Below are 11,532 nucleotides of genomic sequence, written 5' to 3'. Positions count from 1 at the left end.
CCACGCCCTCCTCCTTGGACGCGGATTCACTGGCAGATGTCGGGGACCTGGCGCCCTTGCAGGGGAGGCCCCCAGGAGCCTGAGGCGGGGACTTGAGACGCTTGGGGGCCAGGACAGGAATAACTAGCGGAAAATGTAACTGAACTCTCAATGCCAGTCTGTTGTAGAAGCTCCTGGGACAAGCAGTGGAAAGTCCCCGCAGGAGGCTTCCCACGATGTCCTAGGCGGTTGCGGCGCCTCTTCGTGGGGAGCGTAGCCCGGAGCTGCGGGCAGGGCAGCGCTGGGGGTGGCCCGTCAGAGGCTGGGTCTGGGGACCCGAGACCAGGCCAGGACAGGAGGCGGGCTCAGGATTCTCGGGAGCATCCCCCTGAGCTGTCCTGGCGGGAGCAGCCACTGCAAACGCCGCGCTGGCCTCAAACACCGCGTCCTTTGAATGTTTTAATTAAGAATAATGAATAGAGAAGGGCTTGGAGGCTCACGACTGGATCCCAGTACTTGGCGAGGAGGGAGGATTGCTTGAGGCCAGAGGTTGGAGACCAGCCTGGGCAACACAGTCAGACTCCATGCCTACAAAACAAACGAAGGAAAACAAACAGAAAAGAACCAAATTAGCCAGGCATGGTGGTGCAGGCCTGTGGTCCCAGCTCTTCGGGAGGCTGAGGCAGGACGACTGCTTGTGACCGAACCACTGCACTCCAGCCTGGGCGACAGAGCAAGACCATGTCCCAAAAAATGTGTATGTCTGGGTGAATGTATAGATTTTACAACTATTTTGAAGGTGGCCTTTTTAACTTTAAACAGAGCATTCTGGAGGAGACGCCTGACCCAGAGCGCTTTCCCTGAAGTTCGGTGCCCGAAGTGCACCCTTCCCCTGGCTGGGGTCTATCCATTCTACCAAGCCCTGCCTTCTGCAGAGGTTGGCTCCATGGTGTCTTCCGCCGCGTCCCAACTGGAGAACAGTGTAAAGAATTGTCAAATAGAGGGAGCTGAAATTCAGAAGCACGCTTAAGCCAAGTCCTCAAAACTAGAAAGCATAAAGCAGGGTAGGCGTTTAGAAAGCTTAAGGACAAAACACCATGGGCATGGATGGCTGAATCCGGGGATCAGCATCATAATTTGTTGAGAAGGAGGCCGTGCTGTGCTGCCAGTTATTAATGGGTTTAATTGGTTGGTCCACAGCCCTACTGGTGGCCTAACCAGTAGCCCAGGGCCTGGGAGGATTTGCAGGACGTGTCAGAATTTGACTGCAGTTCCTTCCACTTGGCATAAGGAGGCACCATCAGCTTGATTGGGAGGGTCATGTGGGATGGAGCCCTCCGAGGTGGCGGCACTGAGCTGACCATGCCACAGACCATAGAGTGGGAGCCTTTCCTGACCCCTTTACTGCAGCTAACATCAAAAGCGCTTGTATGGGCTGTCTGTCTGCGCTGGAACCGGAGTTTGTCTTTGTCTGCAATTAAGATTCTTCTGGGTTTATGTTGCCAGTTCATCATCCAGCTCTCTGGAATCAGGCCTCCCAAATTTAGCAGATGTTGGGGAGGACTCCAGGGAGTGGCTTATGAGGGCTGGCTGATGAAACTGCTCTTTCCTTTCTGTTCTGTGAGTGTGACGGTGTTTGAGATACATGGGGCTATGGTTCAGGAGCACTTCACATGTGCAAATATGGAGACAGCACTCACCTACACATTTAGGCTCAGAATATTGATTGAAATTAGCATTTATCACACACTGTGGCTGTAACTTTTGCGGTTTGAGGTACAAAAGCAAAACTAGCAAGAATTTATTTTTCCTTTTCCACAATTTTACAAATAAAAGATTAATTCTTACCCTAGATGTAAGCAACCTCAGCACATTTTTTGCCTCATTAAGTGGAAAACTTTAGGCTTTTCAGTTACTGAAAGCATTTTCATGTTTCTCTTTTGCATATCTGAATTGCGAGCATCACTATTCTTGCATATTGGGGCCATTACTTGAACACAAACACCGCAATACCGAGACAATCCATCTGATAACTTAGATGGCTGCAAGTGACTAATGAGCAGGAGGCAGCAAGTGTGGATCTGCTGAGCAAAGGGATATTCACATCCTGAACCCAATACAGCAAAATGGCGGGAGATTGCATCACAATCCTCAGAACAACGCATGACTTAGAACTTATAAACTGTTTATTTCTGGAGTTTTATATTTAATATTTTTTGACTATGGGTGACTGAAAGTGAGGAAAGTGAAGCCACAAATAAGGGGATACTACTATATTATAAATATGCTTAAGGACTGAAATAATAATCATATTGAGTAAACACATGTGAAATCTCAGCAGAGATAACACTTTAAAAATAAAAATTCAAGTACTTAAAAGTACAATATCTTACAGAAAAAATTTCATTAGACTGAGAAGAGGTAGGAGAATAATTCCCCAAATTAATTTTTCAAAAGTCAATCAATTTTAATTTCTTCAAGTGCCTTCTGCGATTTTAGGAAACCAGATTACTACTTAGAAAACTGGTAAATAAAATAGTAACTGATAAATAGAAAATGGTAAATAAAGGAAAATAATCACATATTCTACCTTTGCTCTACAGGCAGTACCTAAGGGTAACCAAAGAGATAACGAAGAAAAACTATCTACAAAAGTTTTATATTTAATATATGAAAGAAGAATAATAGAATTAAAATGGCTCCATTTCTTGACCTCTAATTTAATCAGTTTTGCAAGTTATCATCCCTGCTGCTCTTTCTTTGGTTCAGCCAGGAAAACAGCCAATTAAGTATTATAGAAATAAACATTTTAATGTAAGAATTAGTGCCTACATTCATGTGCATGTAAGCAAAAATAATGAAGGTTTGGCAGGTTTCCTTCAGAAAGTCAGAAACGCAATCACAAATGGCATCAGCTGACAACATTGATATAGGCGGGAAAGCAGCAGCTCATGAAAGAGTCCAGGCAACTTCTGTATTCAGCAGGATTATGAAGTACACGCTCGTGCGAGGTCTATCATGGGGCTACATCTGGATGCTAGAATTGCTGAGAAGAACCGTGTTAAAGGTTCTGAAAGTCTCAGTGCCTGGCTGCCAAAAATTGCTGACAGTGACTTCGGCTTCACTCTTATCTTTGGAATTGTGTGTGAATTTTCTTCATTTGCAAATTTTTTGAGGAATCATTTAGGGAAGAGGGTTCTAGAATATAGAGTTCTTAGTTTTAGAAAAGTGTAGTGGTTGCTGCCAAGTTGACAAAAGAATTCAAAACAGCTGCTAATATCACAAAAAGAAAGACAGCTAGAAATAATGTTTGAGTAGAAAAAATATAACGTCATCTATAAATTATTCTTGAAAAAATCTAAACGGTTCCTTAAACTTTTGTTTTTTTGTAAAAACACTTATAAATGTAACAGAAGACATCCTAAAACTCTTCACTTAAATTTATAAAATATTTTTGAGAGAATTAAACTGAGAAGCAAACAAAGGTTGGTATATACCATGTTCGTGAATAGAAAAGATCAATGCTCTTTGGATTCCAGTGTTCTTCAAATTGGTGTATATATTCTCTGCAACACCAATAAAAATTCCAAAATTTATTTTTATGAAATGACCAGCTGATGATAATATTTACATAAGAATGTGAAGGACCTAGCATAGACAAATAATTCTAGAGAAAGAAAAACAAACCTGGAGGGTTTTTACTACTACAAGATTTACAATAAAAGTACAGTAATTCAGAGCATGTGTTATTGACACAAGAATGAACATATATATCAGTGGAACAGAATAGAGAGCCTAGACATAGATCCAGCCATAAACAATCAATTTAACAAAAACCAAGGCAAGAAGATAGAAGTCTTTGCAGAAAATGGTGCTGGAACAACTGAATAAATACACCGAAACTGTGAATATAGACCTCTACCTTATCCCATAGACAAAAGCTAACTTGAGATCATTGTAGATGTAAACATAAAAACTAAAATTAGGCCAGGCGTGGTGACTTATGCGTGTAATCCCCGAACTTTGAGAGGCTAAGGTGGGAGGATCACTTAAGGTCAGGAGTTCAAGACCAGCCTGGGCAACATGGCAAAACCCTGTCTCTACTGAAAATAGAAAAATTAGCTGGGCATGGTGGCACGTGCCTGTATTCCCAGCTACTTGGGAGGCTGAGACAGGAGAATTGCTTGGACCCGGGAAACAGGTTGCAGTGAGCTGAGATCGTGCCACTGCACTCCAGCCTGGGCTACAGAGTGAGACTCTGTCTCAAAAGAAAGAAGTATATGTTATTTCTAGAAGAAAATATAGGAGAACATCTTCATCAATTCTGGAGAGTCAAAGACTTTTAGGCAAGGCTCAGAAAGCAATAACCATAACCACAGAAATTAAACTTCTGTTTCAAAAAGTTAAATTTAATTAACCATCAAAATTATAAAATGCTCATCAAAGTTACTGCTAAGGAAATAAAAAGGGAAGTCATTAACTGGGATATATTCCTTATAGCACAGACATGTGACACAAGGTTTATACCAGAAAGTTATACAATGCATCTGTACATCTATAAAGACAATAACCTTTAAAACAATGAGCAAATTATTAGACACTTCACCAGAGAAGATATACAAATATACAATAAATATTTGAAAAGCTGTTGAAACTCATTATTTGTGAGGAATACGAGTATATTATATTTATGAATAATATACTTTAACATATAGAATTAAAGCCATCATAATTTACCACTTGATGCCCTATCTACAAAAATGGCTAAGACTGTAAAGATTGGCAAAACTACATGTTAATGACCATATGAGATAACTGGAATTTCAACACGTTTCTAGTTGGAAGGTAAAATGACCTAACCACTTTAGAAAATGATGTGGCAGGCCAGGCGCGGTGGCTCACTGTAATCCCAGCACTTTGGGAGGCTGAGGCTGATGTATAACGAGGCATGTGCCACCACCCCCAGCTATTTTTTGTATTTTTAGTAGAGACGGGGTTTCGCCATGTTAGCCAGGATGGTCTTGATCTCCTGACCTCATGCTCCGCCCACCTCGGCCTCTCAAAGTGCTGGGATTACAGGCATGAGCCACCATGCCTGACTCAAAAGTGGCATTTTTTAAATTAAAAAATTATGTAAATGTTGCCCTTTAAGGCCCTGCCACCTCTTTGTGGCACTTAGGATTTGCACATTGAAATCCCCTGCAGTCAAACAGTATCAGATTCCACAGATCTCATAAGTCTGGTTTTCCTGTTTCCCAGGTCCTCATAGAGCTGTTTTATTGCCAAAGCTGAGATAATGAAAAATAAAAAACAAAAGTAAAAATATTTGGTTAGGAAATATTATTTGGAAAGAACAAATAACATTACATTTTTGCCCCACAAGCTGATGATGCATTACATGAGACCAGAGAAGGATTTTAGGAAATTGTAGTTTCTAGCCTAAAGAAAGATAATTTGAAAATTGTGCTTTGCTTATTTCTTTTTGTTACATTATTTGAGAATAAATGTTTATGTTTTATTCCTAATGCATTGTGGTGAGTACAGTCAATACTGTAGGGTCTAAATTATAACAAAATACAAATAGGCTAACAAATCCATGAAATAATCATAATAATGCAGCAATGTTGCGTTCACTAAGTAACCATTTATGAGATCAAGATTTTACTCTTTCATTATAGATATGGGAATGCAGCATTGTCAGTGGAGATGTATTCTTGTAAGAAATACAAGACATAGAATAAAATATATTTGTAGAAATTCTGATATATTTGATTTTAATTATAGTCACCCATAGTTTTAATCAAGATAAAATAGATGGCAGGATATTATTTAGATTATTTAGCTTTGTCAACACAAATATAAAAGGAAAACTAATTCTCATAATTTTCCTATTTGCTCCATTATATTCGAACATTGGACAATGTTTGATACTCTGTGTCATACTCATTTTTTTAATTTTATTTAAAACTTTTAAAACTATTAAGTTATTAAATTGGTTTATAAAATATCTCAACACCATAGCAATTTATTAAATGTATCTCATGTTTCAAAATCCTTACTTTAGAAATACATCAAAATTATTTAAAATCTAAATAATATGTTTCCCAAAATATGCCAGCACAAAGTAATGAATGGTTGACTCTGTAGTGAACCTAACAATGAATGATTAAATTACAAAAATTTTATCCCTAACTAGTGTCTTCAAAAGGGGCAATTTCAGTAAAAATTTTAAGTTCAAAAAAAAATCTTTAAAAATACAATGAAGACATGAAGCTTGAAACTTCTAAGTTAAAAAAATTGTAGAGACAACTTTTTCAGACAAGAATATATACAAGAATATATATATATTTTTTCATTTTTATTCTCTCACAGAGAATCAGGCCAATAATAAAGTTAGAAATTATTCAAGAATGTCAGATCTGCTTGAAATTTTTATAAGGTAGATATAAACAAATAAAATCTTTGTTTTTGTAAAGGGGGTTACAAAGGTTTTCTTTAGACCAGGAACCAATTTCCTTTTTTTTTTCTTCGTCTTTTTTAGATGGAGTTTTGCTCTTGTTGCCAGGCTGGAGTGCAGCAGTGGCAGGATCTAGGCTCATTGCAACCTCCGCCTTCTGGTTTCAAGCCATTCTCCTGCCTCAGCCTCCTGAGTAGCTGGGATTACAGGTGTCCACCACCACACCCGGCTAATTTTTGTATTTTTAGTAGAGACAGGGTTTCACCATGTTGGCTAGGCTGGTCTTGAACTCCTGACCTCGTGATCCACCTGACTTGGCCTTCCAAAGTGTTGGGATTGATACAGGCGTGAGCCACCGCGCCCGGCCACTGGGAACCATTTTCTATATATGTTCCAAATAAGTGATATTAAATGCTCAATCACTATTTCTTCAATAACAAGCCAGCACTAGTATCAAGTGTTGGAAATAAAAACATTAAAATTATTCCAATTATTCATCTTGAAATAAAATTTAAAGAGCTATCTTTTTTGTTGTGGTGATTCTTCATCAGGTATGCATGGATGATAAGGCATAAATGTCCAACGTAAAACATTCCAGACTAAAGACGGGGTCCTTATCACACGGTCATGAAATATTAGGCTCACAGACACTTCGAAGGATGAGAAAAGTGGAATTTATTAAGCAAAAAGGATAAAGGGGAACCAGGGACCCTCAGCAGTGTGAGAGTCATGCTAGCATCGGCTTCCTGCCTCACAGATTGAATTCCAGGTTCCACCCAGGAAGGAAAGGGGCCAGGCTCCCCACTATAAACACAGCGAACTTCCTGGGGCTCCACCCCAGTGCACACTTCTCCCATTGTGCAGGCCACTTGGAGGTTCTCTGATGACCCCTTTATACTCAGCTACCTCATTCCTCCCTCTAAAGAAGCACATCTAACTGCCATTAGAATAAGGATACTGCTTCCATCTGTCAGGGGCAGTTTTGGGAAAACAGCACTCAGAGTCCCCTCAGAGGCCTATCTAAGGGTCCCTGGGAGAAGGGGCCATTGTCCAAGGCTCCAGCTGCATGTACATCCAAAGTTTGATGGCTGAAGGTGAGAAAAGACACAGCACGTTATTAGAAAACATGTATCAAAACAAAATGAGCCAAGCACAGTGACTCACACCTGTAATCCCAGCACTTTGGGAGGCTGCAGCAGGTGGATCATGAGGTCAAGAGATTGAGACCATCCTGGCCAACATGGTGAAAACAAACAAAACAAAACAAGAGGAGGGGTAAGGACAGTTCAAAAGTCCCTTTTACCAGTTTACACAGGGGGAGGGAGGCCAAAAGCTCAACTGGTAAAGAACTTGACCCTTTGGCCAGCATGTTGGGCTTCTGGTTCCCTTCACCTAAGCCCAGTCCTAAGCCAACCAGTTTAAGGTTTGGGAAATTAACTTTTCTCAGTTTGGAGGATGCAACTGAGGAAAATGTCCCACAGTATGGAGACACAATTACCTATCTGTGAAGAGGACAGAGGAGGAGAAAGGAAAAGATGTTTTTTCAAAGGAGTCCCAGGGGTTCAGGATACATTTGAAAGGGGTATAGACTGAAGATTAATGGCTACCCATCTAGAAAGAGGGGAGCAGGCACACCTGGTTCCCTTCTTTTCCTAGTAGATATGCCCAGGGTACATGAGGGAGAGAAGGAAGAATGTCCTCTTTCCCTCTTCCATCCTTGCATCCCTGAGTCCTTGCAACCTTGGCAGTGCCACTCGTAAGTGCCAAAGCAGCTTACACTCATGAAGCAGGGAGGGCCTAGAGAATAAGAATTATCCACTCTCATGCATGTCTCTATCCCACTTACTCTCAGTAGCCTTGGAGTTCCCTAGACTGCATTTATGCCAAGGATACTACTCACCCATAAAAAAGAACAAAATAATGGCATTCATAGCAACATGGATGAAACTGGAGACCATTATCCTAAGTGAAGTAACTGAGGAATAGAAAACCAAACATCATGTGCTCTCATTCATAAGTGGGAGCTAAGCTATGAGGATGCAAAGGCATAAGAATGATACAATAGACTTTGGGGACTTGGGGGAAAGGGTAGGAGGTGGGTGAGGGATAAAAGACTACATATTGGGTAGTGCACACTGCTCAGGTGATGGGTGCACCAAAATCTCAGAAATCACCACTAAAGAACATATCCATGTAACCAAATACCACCTGTTCACTGAAAATCTATTTAAATAAAAAACAAAAATAAAAAGAGAAAAAAATTTAAAAGTCTCAAATAGGAAAAAAAAAAAGGTCTTATGAATCTATAAGACATACTTCTGTCAGCGTAGCTAATAGGTTTATGTATTTATGTGTTGTGTACACAATGTTTCCCTACTATAAATAGATAGCTCTAATCAATTTGTTTAAAGAAAAATAAAAGTACATAAATCAACCATTATATCATAAAAAAGACTAGTCAAATGCTTTTTCAAGTTCATGTGACTTAAGTAAAATCTTTTATAAATAAGGTGGCTTTCAAATTATTGACAAAATAATATTAGAAATGTAAGAATTATTAGCATTTTTTTAAGATGGAGTTTCACTCTTGTTGCCCAGACTGGTGTGCAATGGTGCAATCTCAGCTCACCACAACCTCCGCTTCCCGAGTTCAAGTGATTCTCCTGCCTCAGCCTCCCAAGTAGCTGGGATTACAGGCATGTGCCACCACGCCCAGCTAATTTTGTATTTTTAGCAGAGACGGGGTTTCTCCTTGTTGGTCAGTCTGGTCTCGAACTCCCGACCTCAGGTGATCTGCCCGCCTTGGCCTCCCAAAGTGCTGGGATTACAGCTGTGAGTCACTGTGCCCGGTCTGTTTGTATGTGTTGATCAAGTGATTTCATGCTTATTCCTGCAGAATACTATAAGATTTGTCATAAGGGTTATAAAACTATAAAACCCAGCCCAAGACAGAATGATCTTTGCTTGTGTAATTTTTGATAAGACATGGAATATGTTGGTTTAATGAAAACAGCTAAATTGTGAGTTATTAGTAAAAATACTCTTATATTTAGCCTTAAGAAAATTACTTAAATAAACACCTGAAATTCACAGCTATAAAAATAGTTAACAGGGAATTTACCTTAAATAATGACTATCACAGTTTTCATAAATAATCTAGGTAAAATATTAAATAATTTTGTAAATGTAATGGAATAAATACTTGTAAACAGACTTGTCATATGATTGGGAATCTAAGCTTATTAATAGATATTAAGTAGCTGAGTAATTTCCAACTTAAAAAATATAGGAAAACATTTTTAAATGTTATTAAAAGGTAAATATTTTTGTCTAATTCAAAGCTTCTATAAAATTATGTATAAAATGAGGTAAAAGGAACCAAAAAATAAGAGATGTAAAGAAAGTTTAAGATATAAACAGGTATTTTTGATAAAGAAGGTAAAAAAAGCAATTTTATGTAAGAAGGAATTTTGTATGGTAAATTTTTTGTCCTAAAATAAAATGACTGGGTTGTCCAAGAAAGAGAAATATTTAGGTGAAACACAAAGTCTAAGCATATTTTGAATCAACTATGTAAACTGTAATCAGATTAGTTAATAGGAACTTTGTTTTTTTTTTAGAAAACAGAGTTGTATAATTTAGTTGGGCATGATTAAGAAGAAAATTACAAAACTTTTTCTAGAGGTGGGTCTTTGATATTAACAAAATTACAAATAATTGATTAAAACAAGATTTTAAAATATGTAAAATGTTTTATTTAATATATTTATTTATTTTTGAGACAGAGTCTCACTCTGTCACCCTGGAGTGCAATGGCGCGATCTTGGCTCACTGCAACCTTTGCTTCCTGGGTTCCAGTGATTCCATCTATACTTCTGAGCTACTGTCCATAAATCATAAGCTTCCATAACCCCCTTGGCTCAAGTTTAATAATCTGATAAAACTACTCACAGAACTTAGCAGAGAAATTTTACCTGTGTTTACCAGGTTATTATATAGGATACAACTCAGAAAAACCAAATGGAAAAAAACTGTACAGGAAAAAAAATGATAGGACATCACTTTACTTTGTGAAAAGGAAAGATGTGGTGGGTAGTGAATATTGGTAAACGGCCACGATTAAGAACTCTCCATCCTTTGTGTTTTGCAGGAACAGCTTACTGCAAATAAATACCCTTTTTATTATGACTTTAGATGATGCTTCCTCTTTTAGATATCACAGATGCACAAACTCTAAATTCTCATTTTTCTCTCATAAACAAATAATTTTATCTTCGGTGTTCAGAACAAAATACTTGTTAAACAAACTTTAAGTTTCTCTCCTTTCCTCAGGCTCCTGGACTCTGCTCCACCTTCAGTCTGAGCTAACACACACCCCACCTTTATGCCCCTCCTAAGAAAAGGCTGACTTTAGGGCAAAACATTCTCTACCCTTGAATCTGATTTTGCCATTCTCCATTCTCCTCTCTTCCTACCACCTTCCTTCTAATCTTGTTTGCTCCTCCATATGAAACACAGCCTTTTTCTGCCCCTTTTGAGATGCTTGTAGATTTGATGCTTGATGCTTTCCCCATTGCAATACTCCTTTAGAATAAAGTCACTTCTTACCTACATCTGAATTTATTTGACAGTATCGAGAAACAGCCTCAGGAGAATAACAATTACACCCTCACAGAGGACATCACAACCCGCCTCCCATCTCAACTCTCACCATGTCTGCCTGTGCATTCCCAGCTTTCCAGGCTCTGTAGCTTCACTCAATATAAAGCTCCTTCAATGGCTGCTCTGAGCAGGCTGGGACAGCTGTAGTGAAAGCTCCCCAAGAAGAAATGACTATACTATTCATGAACTCCTTTGACAGGTCAAGATTGGCCTTAGCCTGCAGTCAGCGGGCTCAGGTCTCTGATTTTCAGTCAAGGTTATTCATTTGGTTTTTGTTTGTTTTTTTTTGAGATGGAGTTTCACTCTTGTTGCAAGGCTGCAGTGCAATGGCGTGATCTTGGCTCAGCACACCCTCCGCCTCCTGGGTTCAAGCTATTCTCCTGCCTCACCCTCCTGAGTAGTTGGGATTACAGATGTGTGCCATCACCCCCGGC

General features: G+C 39.2%; 1 long non-coding RNA gene across 1 annotated transcript; it reads right to left on the bottom strand.

The window, feature by feature from the left end:
• Positions 1 to 425: 425 nt before the first annotated feature.
• On the bottom strand, positions 426 to 3,691 carry LOC139356348 (uncharacterized). The gene is made up of 2 exons (XR_011608099.1): positions 3,477 to 3,691; positions 426 to 567 (listed from the first exon to the last, which is right to left on the bottom strand). It is a non-coding gene; the product is annotated as an uncharacterized lncRNA (long non-coding RNA).
• Between the last annotated feature and the right edge of the window lie 7,841 nt (positions 3,692 to 11,532).

This window comes from Macaca nemestrina, chromosome 9 (assembly GCF_043159975.1).
Source record: "Macaca nemestrina isolate mMacNem1 chromosome 9, mMacNem.hap1, whole genome shotgun sequence".
Taxonomy (NCBI): domain Eukaryota; kingdom Metazoa; phylum Chordata; class Mammalia; order Primates; family Cercopithecidae; genus Macaca; species Macaca nemestrina.
This window is presented reverse-complemented; position numbering and strand designations above follow the sequence as displayed.